The following is a 19616-nucleotide window of genomic DNA, read 5'->3' as shown; positions in this document are numbered from 1 at the left end:
GACAAAAATGACAAAAATGACAAAAATGACAAAAATGACAAAAATGACAAAAATGACAAAAATGACAAAAATGACAAAAATGACAAAAATGACAAAAATGACAAAAATGACAAAAATGACAAAAATGACAAAAATGACAAAAATGACAAAAATAACAAAATAAGACAAAATAAGACAAAATAAGACAAAAAATGACAAAATTTTCAACAAAATTGTCAAAATTGTCAAAATTGTCGAAATTGTCAAAATTGTCATAATTGTCAAAATTGTCAAAATTGTCAAAATTGTCAAAATTGTCAAAATTGTCAAAATTGTCAAAATTGTCAAAATTGTCAAAATTGACAAAATTGTCAAAATTGTCAAAATTGTCAAAATTTTCAAAATTGTCAAAATTGTCAAAATTGTCAAAATTGTCAAAATTGTCAAAATTGTCAAAATTGTCAAAATTGTCAAAATTGTCAAAATTGTCAAAATTGTCAAAATTGTCAAAATTGTCAAAATTGTCAAAATTGTCAAAATTGTCAAAATTGTCAAAATTGTAAAAATTGTCAAAATTGTCAAAATTGTCAAACTTGTCAAAATTGTCAAAATTGTTAAAATTGTTAAAATTGTCACAATTGTCAAAATCGTCAAAATTGTCAAAATTGTCAAAATTGACAAAATTGTCAAAATTGTCAAAATTGTCAAAATTGTCAAAATTGTCAAAATTTTCAAAATTGTTAAAATTGTCCAAATTGTTAAAATTGTCAAAATTGTCAAAATTGTCAAAATTGTCAAAATTGTCAAAATTGTCAAAATTGTCAAAATTGTCAAAATTGTCAAAATGTCAAAATTGTCAAAATTGTCAAAATTGTCAAAATTGTCAAAATTGTCAAAATTGTCAAAATTGTCAAAATTGACAAAAGTGTCAAAAATGTCAAAATTGTCAAAATTGTCAAAATTGCCAAAATTGTCAAAATTGTCAAAATTGTCAAAATTGTCAAAATTGTCAAAATTGTCAAAATTGTCAAAATTGTCAAAATTGTCAAAATTGTCAAAATTGTCAAAATTGTCAAAATTGTCAAAATTGTCAAAATTGTCAAAATTATCAAAATTGTCAAAATTGTCAAAATTGTCAAAATGGTCAAAATTGTCAAAATTGTCAAAATTGTCAAAATTGTCAAAATTGTCAAAATTGTCAAAATTGTCAAAATTGTCAAAATTGTCAAAATTGTCAAAATTGTCAAAATTGTCAAAATTGTCAAAATTGTCAAAATTGTCAAAATTGTCAAAATTGACAAAATTGACAAAATTGACAAAATTGACAAAATTGACAAAATTGACAAAATTGACAAAATTGACAAAATTGACAAAATTGACAAAATTGACAAAATTGACAAAATTGACAAAATTGACAACATTGACAAAATTGACAAAATTGACAAAATTGACAAAATTGACAAAATTGACAAAATTGACAAAATTGACAAAATTGACAAAATTGACAAAATTGACAAAATTGACAAAATTGACAAAATTGACAAAATTAACAAAATTGACAAAATTGACAAAATTGTCAAAATTATCAAAATTGTCAAATTTGTTAAAATTGTTAAAATTGTTAAAATTGTCAAAATTGTTAAAATTGTTAGACTAAAAATTTTCAGAATTGCCATAGTGAATTGAGTCCATGTTAATACACTGAACGATTTATTTATAGATCTCAATCGGGAATCTTCCGGTTGTTGTGAGACCATAACAACAACATTTCAATGTTCAAATGTTTTTTTGAACTTACTTCTACTGTCTCATTCAAGGGAAACAGATTGTGTAAACATTTGGTCACATGAGCAGCTTAACGTCATTGAAAAGCTATTCGAAAGACATACAGTCTTTCGAAGAGAATGGCTATGATTCATCAATAACAACTAAATTTTTAAAAGCAAATATGTAGCTTAAGGAGATTTTTAAATTTAAATTAAGCGATTTTTTTTATTTGTATGCGCAATTAAACGACTATGCTTACGACCAATGAAATCCAACTGGGCTTATTAAAAGGTTTCTATAAAATTTGTATTGAATCAATAACATTTTTTTAAACCACTTGGCTGGTTTCTAACTTAATTTAATTTCTACTTCTTGTTATGATCTTGTCTCATTGGTCCAAATAGTCCGGTTCATTTCCATACTTCGATATTCGTAAGTAAGTTAAGTGTGGTCAAAAATGGTCATAAATAAGTCAAAACTGAATTTAAGGACATCGCATCAAACGCAAATCATTGTTCCTATTAAATTGTATGTCCATGTAGGTACATCAGGTCCTGATCTCCGGTTTACTTTCAAAAACAGATCTCACAAAACGTCAGAGAAGGCGTAAATTCCTCAAGGATTTATTGCCCGATCACGCGGATCGAGTTTTAACGATTTTGAGGGAAAGACGATGATATCCGTGGAGACCGAAAATCGAAAAAGGTTGAAATCACGGACGAAACAAATTGTTTCCTCTTGTGTTATATCACTGAAGCATCATTGAACCTCATACACCCATTTCGAAAGTGGGTCCAGATATTCGCAAAAAAAAATCCTTCACCCAAAGTTGGCACCGGCCTGACTGAACAGAAAAACAACCATCCGCGAAGGCACCTACCTTCTCATGTGGGGTGGAACAAACCTGTTTACCCTGTTTTGTCGGAGAGTCACGAGACTTTCCAGATTATTTGCGTAAAATAACGAATGAATCTGCAAGTTTTTTTTCTGCTCCTTCATCTCTCGACCATATCTGGCTTAATCTGCTGGCTGGTAGAAGTTGTTGTTGTTTTCTTAATCGCAGCAGGCTCTGACATGTGTACAGACAGGCTCCTCTTGGACATAATTTATTATCCTAAAAAGTGACTTCAAATTGTTTTTCTACGAATTCCTCTCGTCCGGAGTTGGTGTCCAAATGTGATGTGATTTTTATTCAGGGAAATGATCAAATCTTGGATCCCAACAGGCAACAACACCTGAAATCTCAAATTCTTCAGTTCAAATATAAATTCTTGTGAGCTGCTTTTTTTTTCTTTCTGAAGAATTTTTAAAACCTGTTTCAAATCCCCGTTCCCAAATGTTACTCAGTAAATATTTCAAATGGGTGAAGAATTTTGAAAAATAAGACAAAAGACAATTTTGATAATTTTCCAGAATTTTGACAATTTTGACAATTTTGACAATTTTGACAATTTTGACAATTTTGACAATTTTGACAATTGTGACAATTTTGACAATTTTGACAATTTTGACAATTTCGACAATTTTAACAATTTTGACAATTTTAACAATTTTGACAATTTTAACAATTTTGACAATTTTGACAATTTTGACAATTTTGACAATTTTGACAATTTTGACAATTTTGACAATTTTGACAATTTTGACAATTTTGACAATTTTGACAATTTTGACAATTTTGACAATTTTGACAATTTTGACAATTTTGACAATTTTGACAATTTTGACAATTTTGACAATTTTGACAATTTTGACAATTTTGACAATTTTGACAATTTTGACAATTTTGACAATTTTGACAATTTTGACAATTTTGACAATTTTGACAATTTTGACAATTTTGACAATTTTGACAATTTTGACAATTTTGACAATTTTGACAATTTTGACAATTTTGACAATTTTGACAATTTTGACAATTTTGCCAATTTTGACAATTTTGACAATTTTGACAATTTTGACAATTTTGACAATTTTGACAATTTTGACAATTTTGACAATTTTGATAATTTTGTCAATTTTGATAATTTTGACAATTTTGACAATTTTGACAATTTCGACAATTTCGAAAATTTTGACAATTTTGACAATTTTGACAATATTGACAATTTTGACAATTTTGACAATTTTGACAATTTTGACAATTTTGACAATTTTGACAATTTTGACAATTTTGACAATTTTGACAATTTTGACAATTTTGACAATTTTGACAATTTTGACAATTTTGACAATTTTGACAATTTTGACAATTTTGACAATTTTGACAATTTTGACAATTTTGATCATTTTGACAATTTTGAATATTTTGACAATTTTGAATATTTTGACAATTTTGACAATTTTGACGATTCTGACAATTTTCAAAACCTTTCGAAACGACGAACTTTTACATATAAATTGAACGATCATTTCAACGCCAAATTAAATTTAAAAAAAAAATTGTCGATAATTTGAAAATGAAATTTCAAAATTTTTTCTAAAACTATTTCAAAGGCAATTTCGACGGTTAAGTTTTGAGATTATTTACAGACTATTTTGACTATTATTTTGATGAAATTTTGACAAGTAAATTTTCCTACGATTTTTACAAAATGTTATGAAGAACTTGCATAACAATTTGAAAGATACTTTTGACAAAAATTTTAACAAAACAGGTTAAGGACAACCATTTTTTTATCATTTTAATTTTTTCTGTCACTTTTCTTGTATTGACAATTTGAACAGTTTTGTTTTTTTGAGTATTGGAAATGTTTACAAATTGACGTAAGTTTATTATCTTAACAAGATGTGATATTTCAATTACTTTTTCAACAACAAGAAATTTAAAAAAAAACCTAGCTCTATTAATATTTTGGCTTCAAATTGTAAAAGGAATTTTCAACCATCATTTTTTCGAGAATATTGACAACAATTTAGATGCAAATTTATCTAAGAAACTTACGAGAGTATTTTTCTTTGTTTAGAACATAATTTAAGAAAGTAACGACGACGATTATTTATATTTCCATTTTGTCAAGAAATCCGAGTTAAAAATTCTCTCAACCAATGTATAATAAAATATTCAGGATAATTTTGCTGACAATTTTAATCTCAATTTTTGGCAGTATTGTGGAGAACAAATCTAATTGCAGTTCTATGGAACCTTTGGATAAAAAAATATCGCTTCAACAATTAATTTAATTTTAACAATTATAGGGACAATTTGTCACTTGCACTTGCTGATAAATTCAGAGCCAATTTTAGTGAAACTATTGACCTTGATTGTAGGGTAGAGATGAAGGATATGCAGAGAATAAATCAAGTTTAATTAAAAATATAAGAAAATAATAGTTTTATTCTGCAACACTGAAAATAAATAAAATGAAATAAATTTCTATAGCAAGGTTTGCTATTTTGGCAACACTAGGCAAACAAACAAAACAAAGTCAGTCATTGATCTGTTCTTGTAAGCGACAGACTTGTCTGCGTGAATCTCTGAATTGAGATTCGTAAAATCACGACAATGCATTGTCGCCATTGCAATGGAGTGGTTGGTAGAATAAGGGCAGAGAGCGCAGATTGTCAAATGCCTCGGCTACGAAAAATTTATTTCTGATTCGGACTCCGGTATGAAAGACGGATTGGCACAGGGAGCACAGATTTTGAAGGCTGCTGCTACGAACAAATTCGTTGCTGATTATTTTGATTTGGCATTCCGGTGGAATAAGACGGAATTGGCGTTAGAAGCGCAGATATGGAAGGCTACTGCTGCTGATTGTTTTGATTTGGCCTTCCGGTGGAATAAGATGGAATTGACGGTTGAAGCGCATAGATATTTAAGGCTGCTGCTGCTGATTATATTGATTTGACCTTCCGGTGAAATAAGACGGAAATGGCGTTGAAAGCGCAGATATTTAAGGCTGCTGCTGCTAATTATTTTGATTTGACCTTCCGGTAGAATAAGACGGAATTGGCGTTGGAAGCGCAGATTTTTAAGGCTGCTGCTGCTGATTGTTTTGATTTGGCCTTCCGGTAGAATGAGACAGATTGGCTTTAGAAGCGCAGATTTTGAAGGCTGTTTCTGCTGATTTTTTAATTGGATTTGGACAAAAGACTGCTGCTGATTGTTTGTTTTGAATAAGCCTTTTGGTTGAGTAGACTGTTTATAAGAATACTATCGAATTATTCCGGCTCTGGTAAACATTAATGTTGACTCAAGTTTTAAGATCACTTTTATCGACAATTTTGACGAAGAAATTTTACGGATATTTTGAAATAAATTTGGTAGACAATTTTGACAACGATTTGAAGAGAAATTTTTAAGGCTTTCTAGGATAGTTATGATGGAAATATTAAAGACAATTCTAATCAAAATTTGGACCATAGATTTTATGACAGTAATGATAAACCTTTTCTACCACTTTTTTAACGTCCGTTTCGAATTTGAATGCAAATTTGGAAGTAGCAAAAATGGAGCCATTTTTACGACAGAATATGACTAAAGTATTGACAGTGACTGGTTAGGTGAAAAATTTTAAGGACAATTTTGCTGAAATCGACGAATAAATTCAAACAAAATGTTGAACATAATTTTGACAGTTAATTTTAACTGATACTTGATTAAGGTTGGCAGGACGTATCCGGGCCGGACAAATCCGGGAGATTTTGTATAAAAATCTGGCAAAATCTGGTGATTTGATTCCAAAATTGACAACTAAAAGTACAGGTAATATCCGGCCAAATTTTGTCAAAACCCATAAGGCTGGAACAAATATCAATTCCTTCTTTTGTCAGACCCCCCCCCCCCCCCCCCCGCCCTTCGAAATTTCCAAAAACCCGAAGGGGGGAAAAAATAAAGTTTGAAGTATTTTATGTTAATTTCGAAAAAAAAATTCAAATATCCGCAAGATTGCAAGACCAAAATACAAATTTTGGAAGATGGGAGTTTTTCTACCTTTTCTAATCTTGATTTTTTTTAATTATTCGATTAAAATGCAATGATATTGTAATTTCATAATAATTATGCGAAATTTGAATTCGGGCAAAATCTGGGCTTTTTCAATAAAATTCGAGCAACCAGGACGGATTCTTTCCAAATTTTGTATTAAATATCCTGGCAAACTCGGGTAAAAAGGACAATCTGGCAACCTTATACTAGGATCAAATTTATGGTCATTTCCATGATAATTATATCTAAAAGGTGTTGCGGGCAATTCTAACACCTTTTTTGACGAAAAAAGTGATGTATGTACATTACAGTGCCACAAATGACCCAATATTTGAAAAAGTTATGCGCTGTAGGCTTAAATTGATGATCCTAGGCCTAGGGTACAATGTCTCATGCCAAATTTGGGCCAGATCGGACCACGGAAAAAAGGCCGCTCAACGAGTCTAAAGTTTGTATGGGGTTTTGGGACATTTTGTTCGAGAGGAACACGAAAATCCAGTTTTTCATGAATAACTTTGGTCCCCTTCGGCCGATTTGTTTTTTAAATGGTTTTTCTTAAAGTCTCAACTATGACAAATATTTCACCCGAAGACTGCACTTCGAATCAAGTTAAGACACAAAAGATATTAAGCTTCAAAAAATAGTTTTCTTTTTTAAGGGTGATAAGTATTCATCACTATTAATGAGAGACACTGCTTCAAACGTTTTGACGCAGCATTACCCCATTTTTGAAGTTTAATAACGTTTTCATCATAAGTCGATGATGATGATGCAGATGAAATATTTGTCATTCTTCCCTAGAAATCCCATACAAGCTTTAGGCTCGTTGAGCGACCCTTTCCCGTGATCCGATCTGGCCCAAAATTGGCATGAGACCTTGTACTAGGGGCCTAGGATCAATTTAAGTCTGCAGCGCATAACATTTCACAAGCTTCAAATTTTTCATACAAATTTGGTACTAAGTCTTTTTTACACCAATTTTTCATTTTTAGGACAATTTTTATAACTTTTAGAACTAGAAACATTTTTTTAGCTAGACTCTGTCTAAAGTCCATTTTTCACAAGTTTTGTCGTCCATCTAATTTTTTTCTTCAAACTTTAATAAACTCTGCTTTTGCTCAAAAAATTATGGATAACTCAATATGAAATTCTTACCTGTGCAATTTCAACCAGTGCACTTGCAATCAACAATCACATTCAGCTAAACGAAAAATTGTGTTCCGCTTTTACTAAATTCGAGCTTCCACTATTGACTGTGTAGCCATAAACTTGGGCAAACTTAATCGCTGCCCTTCTGGTCACTGGACTATGAAATTATCAACCGAAACCGAAACGAAATTGCACGCTTCTCAGAATCGCAAAAACGAATTGCACGAAACACTTATCAAGCACTTTTCGAAAGAAAACAAAACAAACGACAACAACTCAATTCTTTCTCTTGGGTTCAATACTCCAATACCAGAACGACTGGAAATAAGCTAAACTAAGCCACGCTTTCCAGATAATCTCAGACCAGCTGATCAGCTGGGACATATGTTTTTTCTTCAATTTTCCAGAACTTTCCACATTCCATTGCTTGACTTTTTTTTCAGGGAGTTAAAAACTTAAGTAGATATGAACACAAGATTCCCACAATTTCAAGCATAAAAATTGAAACCGTCCCCTCTTTCACCAGAAACAAACCGTTCGAGACGAAATTTAAAATCCAACTGATCGCTCAGTCCGGAGTAGCTTAAGTCTCTCCCAAACTTTAACCACTTAGTTGGGGTCCAGCTAGCAGAAGCCTTAGACCCGCACGCAGACTTAATCGAAACGGACGCAAAATTTTTTTTAAAATTTAAAAAAGAAGCAAGAATCATGTGAGAAACAAAACACACAGTTGGAACCGGACCCCAAAACGGCGACACCTCCCCGCAGAAGAACCGGTGCTGCTGGTGAGTTCGAGTACTCCGTATAAACAAGTCATAAATGGACGAAGTACCTATCTACAACTGGGTGAAAACCGGCAAACTGCCACTCTTTGACGATTGAAACCGAAACAGAAATCTGAAATCGAGCCAGGGTCTCAAAATAGTTGTTTACTGGAACCACTTTTTCCTTTAAATTGATGTTTCTGCAGCGACAAATAACTCAACAAGTTCTAGTTTGAAATTTAAAATTAGAATTTGAACCGTCCAAGTCATCAATAAAACGCCTAAATGTTGATTAAATTTTGTCATACCATTCTTAATTTCTTACTTTGCAAAATTGCTGTTTCAAAGTTCACTCCCCATAAACAGGATATACATATTGTTCGTCGAGTGCCACAACATGTTTTTGCCAATATTCGAGGGGCCGGATTATCTGCCACGCGGTTTCTCCTTCCCTCACGAGCCCTCCTTCATCTGTCCTGCAGCAGCAGCATGATAAAGCCCGCAGAAGCAGCGGAGTACAAACCAGACCAAGAGAATGGATCATTTCTGTTTCTGTTCTCTCGCCTCAGCGTTAAGCCAGTTTAATATTGGCTTGGCTGATCGGATCCGTGTTGAGCCAGCAGCATAGGACCCGGTTTTTCTTTTCTGCGGTTAACCATCGTCGTTGTCCTACGTCGTGCCAGTGCCACTTTAGGTGCCACGGTCTTGACCGCGAAATGATTAAGCCTACGAGCCTCGCCGGCTAAGCTGAAACGTGGGCCCAAAATATCGCGAATATGTTTCTGGTAGATGCAAACGGGAGGGTAGCTGAACCTGTTATTGTTAGTGTTAGTGACTCAGACGTAAATTTTTAATTAATTTTTTCGAATCGTTTCTTCCTCATTCAAAATCAATGCTGTATGGAAAATATTAGATTAAGTATGATAAATAGTATAAACTTAGGCGTTTTCATGTAGCTTGAAACACTCAAGAAAATTTGAAGTTGTTTCAATAAGTATTTACGCACTGAAATCAGAAAGTTATCTGTTTGCATTAAAAACACCTTTCGTATTTACTTACTTACTTACTTACTTACTTACTTACTTACTTACTTACTTACTTACTTACTTACTTACTTACTTACTTAATTACTTATATACTTATTTACATACTAGCTTCCTTACTTACATACTTACTAACATACTTACAAACTTACTTACTTACTTACTTACTTACTTACTTACTTACTTACTTACTTACTTACTTACTTACTTACTTACTTACTTACTTACTTACTTACTTACTTACTAACTTACTTACTTACTTACTTACTTACTTACTTACTTACTTACTTACTTACTTACTAACTAACTTACTTGTCCCTTTTTTCATTTTTGTCATTTTTGTCATTTTTGTCATTTTTGTCATTTTTGTCATTTTTGTCATTTTTGTCATTTTTGTCGTTTTTGTCATTTTTGTCATTTTTGTCATTTTTGTCATTTTTGTCCTTTTTGTCATTTTTGTCATTTTTGTCATTTTTGTCATTTTTGTCATTTTTGTCATTTTTGTCATTTTTGTCATTTTTGTCATTTTTGTCATTTTTGTCATTTTTGTCATTTTTGTCATTTTTGTCATTTTTGTCATTTTTGTCATTTTTGTCATTTTTGTCATTTTTGTCATTTTTGTCATTTTTGTCATTTTTGTCATTTTTGTCATTTTTGTCATTTTTGTCATTTTTGTCATTTTTGTCATTTTTGTCATTTTTGTCATTTTGTCATTTTTGTCATTTTTTTCATTTTTGTCATTTTTGTCATTTTTGTCATTTTTGTCATTTTTGTCATTTTTGTCATTTTTGTCATTTTTGTCATTTTTGTCATTTTTGTCATTTTTGTCATTTTTGTCATTTTTGTCATTTTTGTCATTTTTGTCATTTTTGTCATTTTTGTCATTTTTGTCATTTTTGTCATTTTTGTCATTTTTGTCATTTTTGTCATTTTTGTCATTTTTGTCATTTTTGTCATTTTTGTCATTTTTGTCATTTTTGTCATTTTTGTCATTTTTGTCATTTTTGTCATTTTTGTCATTTTTGTCATTTTTGTCATTTTTGTCATTTTTGTCATTTTTGTCATTTTTGTCATTTTTGTCATTTTTGTCATTTTTGTCATTTTTGTCATTTTTGTCATTTTTGTCATTTTTGTCATTTTTGTCATTTTTGTCATTTTTGTCATTTTTGTCATTTTTGTCATTTTTGTCATTTTTGTCATTTTTGTCATTTTTGTCATTTTTGTCATTTTTGTCATTTTTGTCATTTTTGTCATTTTTGTCATTTTTGTCATTTTTGTCATTTTTGTCATTTTTGTCATTTTTGTCATTTTTGTCATTTTTGTCATTTTTGTCATTTTTGTCATTTTTGTCATTTTTGTCATTTTTGTCATTTTTGTCATTTTTGTCATTTTTGTCATTTTTGTCATTTTTGTCATTTTTGTCATTTTTGTCATTTTTGTCATTTTTGTCATTTTTGTCATTTTTGTCATTTTTGTCATTTTTGTCATTTTTGTCATTTTTGTCATTTTTGTCATTTTTGTCATTTTTGTCATTTTGTCATTTTTGTCATTTTTGTCATTTTTGTCATTTTTGTCATTTTTGTCATTTTTGTCATTTTTGTCATTTTTGTCATTTTTGTCATTTTTGTCATTTTTGTCATTTTTGTCATTTTTGTCATTTTTGTCATTTTTGTCATTTTTGTCATTTTTGTCATTTTTGTCATTTTTGTCATTTTTGTCATTTTTGTCATTTTTGTCATTTTTGTCATTTTTGTCATTTTTGTCATTTTGTCATTTTTGTCATTTTTGTCATTTTTGTCATTTTTGTCATTTTTGTCATTTTTGTCATTTTTGTCATTTTTGTCATTTTTGTCATTTTTGTCATTTTTGTCATTTTTGTCATTTTTGTCATTTTTGTCATTTTTGTCATTTTTGTCATTTTTGTCATTTTTGTCATTTTTGTCATTTTTGTCATTTTTGTCATTTTCGTCATTTTCGTCATTTTTGTCATTTTTGTCATTTTTGTCATTTTTGTCATTTTTGTCATTTTCGTCATTTTTGTCATTTTTGTCATTTTTGTCATTTTTGTCATTTCTGTCATTTTTGTCATTTTTGTCATTTTTGTCATTTTTGTCATTTTTGTCATTTTTGTCATTTTTGTCATTTTTGTCATTTTTGTCATTTTTGTCATTTTTGTCATTTTTGTCATTTTTGTCATTTTTGTCATTTTTGTCATTTTTGTCATTTTTGTCATTTTTGTCATTTTTGTCATTTTTGTCATTTTTGTCATTTTTGTCATTTTTGTCATTTTTGTCATTTTTGTCATTTTTGTCATTTTTGTCATTTTTGTCATTTTTGTCATTTTTGTCATTTTTGTCATTTTTGTCATTTTTGTCATTTTTGTCATTTTGGTCATTTTTGTCATTTTTGTCATTTTTGTCATTTTCGTCATTTTTGTCATTTTTGTCATTTTTGTCATTTTTGTCATTTTTGTCATTTTTGTCATTTTTGTCATTTTTGTCATTTTTGTCATTTTTGTCATTTTTGTCATTTTTGTCATTTTTGTCATTTTTGTCATTTTTGTCATTTTTGTCATTTTTGTCATTTTTGTCATTTTTGTCATTTTTGTCATTTTTGTCATTTTTGTCATTTTTGTCATTTTTGTCATTTTTGTCATTTTTGTCATTTTTGTCATTTTTGTCATTTTTGTCATTTTTGTCATTTTGTCATTTTTGTCATTTTTGTCATTTTTGTCATTTTTGTCATTTTTGTCATTTTTGTCATTTTTGTCATTTTTGTCATTTTTGTCATTTTTGTCATTTTTGTCATTTTTGTCATTTTTGTCATTTTTGTCATTTTTGTCATTTTTGTCATTTTTGTCATTTTTGTCATTTTTGTCATTTTGTCATTTTTGTCATTTTTGTCATTTTTGTCATTTTTGTCATTTTTGTCATTTTTGTCATTTTTGTCATTTTTGTCATTTTTGTCATTTTTGTCATTTTTGTCATTTTTGTCATTTTTGTCATTTTTGTCATTTTTGTCATTTTTGTCATTTTTGTCATTTTTGTCATTTTTGTCATTTTTGTCATTTTTGTCATTTTTGTCATTTTTGTCATTTTGTCATTTTGTCATTTTTGTCATTTTTGTCATTTTTGTCATTTTTGTCATTTTTGTCATTTTTGTCATTTTTGTCATTTTGTCATTTTTGTCATTTTTGTCATTTTTGTCATTTTTGTCATTTTTGTCATTTTTGTCATTTTTGTCATTTTTGTCATTTTTGTCATTTTTGTCATTTTTGTCATTTTTGTCATTTTTGTCATTTTTGTCATTTTTGTCATTTTTGTCATTTTTGTCATTTTTGTCATTTTTGTCATTTTTGTCATTTTTGTCATTTTTGTCATTTTTGTCATTTTTGTCATTTTTGTCATTTTTGTCATTTTTGTCATTTTTGTCATTTTTGTCATTTTTGTCATTTTTGTCATTTTTCGTCATTTTTGTCATTTTTGTCATTTTTGTCATTTTTGTCATTTTTGTCATTTTTGTCATTTTTGTCATTTTTGTCATTTTTGTCATTTTTGTCATTTTTGTCATTTTTGTCATTTTTGTCATTTTTGTCATTTTTGTCATTTTTGTCATTTTTGTCATTTTTGTCATTTTTGTCATTTTTGTCATTTTTGTCATTTTTGTCATTTTTGTCATTTTTGTCATTTTTGTCATTTTTGTCATTTTTGTCATTTTTGTCATTTTTGTCATTTTTGTCATTTTTGTCATTTTTGTCATTTTTGTCATTTTTGTCATTTTTGTCATTTTTGTCATTTTTGTCATTTTTGTCATTTTTGTCATTTTTGTCATTTTTGTCATTTTTGTCATTTTTGTCATTTTTGTCATTTTGTCATTTTTGTCATTTTTGTCATTTTTGTCATTTTTGTCATTTTTGTCATTTTTGTCATTTTGTCATTTTTGTCATTTTTGTCATTTTTGTCATTTTTTGTCATTTTTGTCATTTTTGTCATTTTTGTCATTTTGTCATTTTTGTCATTTTTGTCATTTTTGTCATTTTTGTCATTTTTGTCATTTTTGTCATTTTTGTCATTTTTGTCATTTTTGTCATTTTTGTCATTTTTGTCATTTTTGTCATTTTTGTCATTTTTGTCATTTTTGTCATTTTTGTCATTTTTGTCATTTTTGTCATTTTTGTCATTTTTGTCATTTTTGTCATTTTTGTCATTTTTGTCATATTTGTCATTTTTGTCATTTTTGTCATTTTTGTCATTTTTGTCATTTTTGTCATTTTTGTCATTTTTGTCATTTTTGTCATTTTTGTCATTTTTGTCATTTTTGTCATTTTTGTCATTTTTGTCATTTTTGTCATTTTTGTCATTTTTGTCATTTTTGTCATTTTTGTCATTTTTGTCATTTTTGTCATTTTTGTCATTTTTGTCATTTTTGTCATTTTTGTCATTTTGTCATTTTTGTCATTTTTGTCATTTTTGTCATTTTTGTCATTTTTGTCATTTTTGTCATTTTTGTCATTTTTGTCATTTTTGTCATTTTTGTCATTTTTGTCATTTTTGTCATTTTTGTCATTTTTGTCATTTTTGTCATTTTTGTCATTTTTGTCATTTTTGTCATTTTTGTCATTTTTGTCATTTTTGTCATTTTTGTCATTTTTGTCATTTTTGTCATTTTTGTCATTTTTGTCATTTTTGTCATTTTTGTCATTTTTGTCATTTTTGTCATTTTTGTCATTTTTGTCATTTTTGTCATTTTTGTCATTTTTGTCATTTTTGTCATTTTTGTCATTTTTGTCATTTTTGTCATTTTTGTCATTTTTGTCATTTTTGTCATTTTTGTCATTTTTGTCATTTTCGTCATTTTCGTCATTTTTGTCATTTTTGTCATTTTTGTCATTTTTGTCATTTTTGTCATTTTCGTCATTTTTGTCATTTTTGTCATTTTTGTCATTTCTGTCATTTTTGTCATTTTTGTCATTTTTGTCATTTTTGTCATTTTTGTCATTTTTGTCATTTTTGTCATTTTTGTCATTTTTGTCATTTTTGTCATTTTTGTCATTTTTGTCATTTTTGTCATTTTTGTCATTTTTGTCATTTTTGTCATTTTTGTCATTTTTGTCATTTTTGTCATTTTTGTCATTTTTGTCATTTTTGTCATTTTTGTCATTTTTGTCATTTTTGTCATTTTTGTCATTTTTGTCATTTTTGTCATTTTTGTCATTTTTGTCATTTTTGTCATTTTTGTCATTTTTGTCATTTTTGTCATTTTTGTCATTTTTGTCATTTTTGTCATTTTTGTCATTTTTGTCATTTTTGTCATTTTTGTCATTTTTGTCATTTTTGTCATTTTTGTCATTTTTGTCATTTTTGTCATTTTTGTCATTTTTGTCATTTTTGTCATTTTTGTCATTTTTGTCATTTTGTCATTTTTGTCATTTTTGTCATTTTTGTCATTTTTGTCATTTTTGTCATTTTTGTCATTTTTGTCATTTTTGTCATTTTTGTCATTTTTGTCATTTTTGTCATTTTTGTCATTTTTGTCATTTTTGTCATTTTTGTCATTTTTGTCATTTTTGTCATTTTTGTCATTTTTGTCATTTTTGTCATTTTTGTCATTTTTGTCATTTTTGTCATTTTTGTCATTTTTGTCATTTTTGTCATTTTTGTCATTTTTGTCATTCTTGTCATTTTTGTCATTTTTGTCATTTTTGTCATTTTTGTCATTTTTGTCCTTTTTGTCATTTTTTTCATTTTTGTCATTTTTGTCATTTTGTCAATTTAATCATTTTTGTCATTTTTGTCATTTTTGTCATTTTTGTCATTTTTGTAATTTTTGTCATTTTTGTCATTTTTGTCATTTTTGTCATTTTTGTCATTTTTGTCATTTTTGTCATTTTTGTCATTTTTGTCATTTTTGTCATTTTTGTCATTTTTGTCATTTTTGTCATTTTTGTCATTTTTGTCAATTTTGTCATTTTTGTCATTTTTGTCATTTTTGTCATTTTTGTCATTTTTATCATTTGTGTCATTTTTGTCATTTTTGTCATTTTTGTCATTTTTGTCATTTTTGTCATTTTTGTCATTTTTGTCATTTTTGTCATTTTTGTCATTTTTGTCATTTTTGTCATTTTTATCATTTTTGTCATTTTTGTCATTTTTGTCATTTTTGTCATTTTTGTCATTTTTGTCATTTTTGTCATTTTTGTCATTTTTGTCATTTTTGTCATTTTTGTCATTTTTGTCATTTTTGTCATTTTTGTCATTTTTGTCATTTTTGTCATTTTTGTCATTTTTGTCATTTTTGTCATTTTTGTCATTTTTGTCATTTTTGTCATTTTTGTCGTTTTCGTCATTTTCGTCATTTTCGTCATTTTCGTCATTTTCGTCATTTTCGTCATTTTCGTCATTTTTGTCATTTTTGTCATTTTTGTCATTTTCGTCATTTTTGTCATTTTTGTCATTTTTGTCATTTTTGTCATTTTTGTCATTTTTGTCATTTTTGTCATTTTTGTCATTTTTGTCATTTTTGTCATTTTTGTCATTTTTGTCATTTTTGTCATTTTTGTCATTTTTGTCATTTTTGTCATTTTTGTCATTTTTGTCATTTTTGTCATTTTTGTCATTTTTGTCATTTTTGTCATTTTTGTCATTTTTGTCATTTTTGTCATTTTTGTCATTTTTGTCATTTTTGTCATTTTTGTCATTTTTGTCATTTTTGTCATTTTTGTCATTTTTGTCATTTTTGTCATTTTTGTCATTTTTGTCATTTTTGTCATTTTTGTCATTTTTGTCATTTTTGTCATTTTTGTCATTTTTGTCATTTTTGTCATTTTTGTCATTTTTGTCATTTTCGTCATTTTCGTCATTTTCGTCATTTTCGTCATTTTCGTCATTTTCGTCATTTTCGTCATTTTTGTCATTTTTGTCATTTTCGTCATTTTTGTCATTTTTGTCATTTTTGTCATTTTTGTCATTTTTGTCATTTTTGTCATTTTTGTCATTTTTGTCATTTTTGTCATTTTTGTCATTTTGTCATTTTTGTCATTTTTGTCATTTTTGTCATTTTTGTCATTTTTGTCATTTTTGTCATTTTTGTCATTTTTGTCATTTTTGTCATTTTTGTCATTTTTGTCATTTTTGTCATTTTTGTCATTTTTGTCATTTTTGTCATTTTTGTCATTTTTGTCATTTTTGTCATTTTTGTCATTTTTGTCATTTTTTGTCATTTTTGTCATTTTTGTCATTTTTGTCATTTTTGTCATTTTTGTCATTTTTGTCATTTTTGTCATTTTTGTCATTTTTGTCATTTTTGTCATTTTTGTCATTTTTGTCATTTTTGTCATTTTTGTCATTTTTGTCATTTTTGTCATTTTTGTCATTTTTGTCATTTTTGTCATTCTTGTCATTTTTGTCATTTTTGTGATTTTTGTCATTTTTGTGATTTTTGTCATTTTTGTCATTTTTGTCATTTTTGTCCTTTTTGTCATTTTTTTCATTTTTGTCATTTTTGTCATTTTTGTCATTTTTGTCATTTTTGTCAATTTAATCATTTTTGTCATTTTTGTCATTTTTGTCATTTTTGTCATTTTTATCATTTTTGTCATTTTTGTCATTTTTGTCATTTTTGTCATTTTTGTCATTTTTGTCATTTTTGTCATTTTTGTCATTTTTGTCATTTTTGTCATTTTTGTCATTTTTGTCATTTTTGTCATTTTTGTCATTTTTGTCATTTTTGTCATTTTTGTCATTTTTGTCATTTTTGTCATTTTTGTCATTTTTGTCATTTTTGTCATTTTTGTCATTTTTGTCATTTTTGTCATTTTTGTCATTTTTGTCATTTTTGTCATTTTGTCATTTTTGTCATTTTTGTCATTTTTGTCATTTTTGTCATTTTTGTCATTTTTGTCATTTTTGTCATTTTTGTCATTTTTGTCATTTTTGTCATTTTTGTCATTTTTGTCCTTTTTGTCATTTTTTTCATTTTTGTCATTTTTGTCATTTTTGTCATTTTTGTCATTTTTGTCATTTTTGTCATTTTTGTCAATTTAATCATTTTTGTCATTTTTGTCATTTTTGTCATTTTTATCATTTTTGTCATTTTTGTCAATTTAATCATTTTTGTCATTTTTGTCATTTTTGTCATTTTTGTCATTTTTGTCATTTTTGTCATTTTTGTCAATTTAATCATTTTTGTCATTTTTGTCATTTTTGTCATTTTTGTCATTTTTGTCATTTTTATCATTTTTGTCATTTTTGTCATTTTTGTCATTTTTGTCATTTTTGTCATTTTTGTCATTTTTGTCATTTTTGTCATTTTTGTCATTTTTGTCATTTTTGTCATTTTTGTCATTTTTGTCCTTTTTGTCATTTTTTTCATTTTTGTCATTTTTGTCATTTTTGTCATTTTTGTCATTTTTGTCAATTTAATCATTTTTGTCATTTTTGTCATTTTCGTCATTTTTGTCATTTTTGTCATTTTTGTCAATTTAATCATTTTTCTCATTTTTGTCATTTTTGTCATTTTTATCATTTTTGTCATTTTTGTCATTTTTGTCATTTTTGTCATTTTTGTCATTTTTGTCATTTTTGTCATTTTTGTCATTTTTGTCATTTTTGTCATTTTTGTCATTTTTGTCATTTTGTCATTTTTGTCATTTTGTCATTTTTGTCATTTTTGTCATTTTTGTCATTTTTGTCATTTTTGTCATTTTTGTCATTTTTGTCATTTTTGTCATTTTTGTCATTTTTGTCATTTTTGTCATTTTTGTCATTTTTGTCATTTTTGTCATTTTTGTCATTTTTGTCATTTTTGTCATTTTTGTCATTTTTGTCATTTTTGTCATTTTTGTCATTTTTGTCATTTTTGTCATTTTTGTCATTTTTGTCATTTTTGTCATTTTTGTCATTTTTGTCATTTTTGTCATTTTTGTCATTTTTGTCATTTTTGTCATTTTGTCATTTTTGTCATTTTTGTCATTTTTGTCATTTTTGTCATTTTTGTCATTTTTGTCATTTTTGTCATTTTTGTCATTTTTGTCATTTTTGTCATTTTTGTCATTTTTGTCATTTTTGTCATTTTTGTCATTTTTGTCATTTTTGTCATTTTTGTCATTTTTGTCATTTTTGTCATTTTTGTCATTTTTGTCATTTTTGTCATTTTTGTCATTTTTGTCATTTTTGTCATTTTGTCATTTTTGTCATTTTTGTCATTTTTGTCATTTTTGTCATTTTTGTCATTTTTGTCATTTTTGTCATTTTTGTCATTTTTGTCATTTTTGTCATTTTTGTCATTTTTGTCATTTTTGTCATTTTTGTCATTTTTGTCATTTTTGTCATTTTTGTCATTTTTGTCATTTTTGTCATTTTTGTCATTTTTGTCATTTTTGTCATTTTTGTCATTTTTGTCATTTTTGTCATTTTTGTCATTTTTGTCATTTTTGTCATTTTTGTCATTTTTGTCATTTTTGTCATTTTTGTCATTTTTGTCATTTTTGTCATTTTTGTCATTTTTGTCATTTTTGTCATTTTGTCATTTTTGTCATTTTTGTCATTTTTGTCATTTTTGTCATTTTTGTCATTTTTGTCATTTTTGTCATTTTTGTCATTTTTGTCATTTTTTGTCATTTTTGTCATTTTTGTCATTTTTGTCATTTTTGTCATTTTTGTCATTTTTGTCATTTTTGTCATTTTTGTCATTTTTGTCATTTTTGTCATTTTTGTCATTTTTGTCATTTTTGTCATTTTTGTCATTTTTGTCATTTTTGTCATTTTTGTCATTTTTGTCATTTTTGTCATTTTTGTCATTTTTGTCATTTTTGTCATTTTTGTCATTTTTGTCATTTTTTGTCATTTTTGTCATTTTTGTCATTTTTGTCATTTTGTCATTTTTGTCATTTTTGTCATTCATTTTTGTCATTTTTGTCATTTTTGTCATTTTTGTCATTTTTGTCATTTTTGTCATTTTTGTCATTTGAATCTGTCATTTTTCGTC

General features: G+C 27.2%; 2 protein-coding genes across 2 annotated transcripts in view; both read right to left on the bottom strand.

Annotated features, from left to right (window-relative positions):
• Positions 1-8273, bottom strand: part of LOC129748687 (solute carrier family 26 member 10-like) — a 52376-nt gene extending 44103 nt beyond the window's left edge. The window contains exon 1 of the mRNA XM_055743368.1: positions 7832-8273. The gene's annotated coding sequence lies outside the window, so the exon portion shown is untranslated. The remainder of the gene's footprint in view (positions 1-7831) is intronic.
• The window catches only part of LOC129743386 (pyruvate dehydrogenase E1 component subunit beta, mitochondrial-like), a 49250-nt gene that overhangs the window by 3623 nt on the left and 26011 nt on the right, over positions 1-19616 (bottom strand). The window lies entirely within an intron of this gene.

This window comes from Uranotaenia lowii, chromosome 2 (assembly GCF_029784155.1).
Source record: "Uranotaenia lowii strain MFRU-FL chromosome 2, ASM2978415v1, whole genome shotgun sequence".
NCBI classification, from domain to species: domain Eukaryota; kingdom Metazoa; phylum Arthropoda; class Insecta; order Diptera; family Culicidae; genus Uranotaenia; species Uranotaenia lowii.
This window is presented reverse-complemented; position numbering and strand designations above follow the sequence as displayed.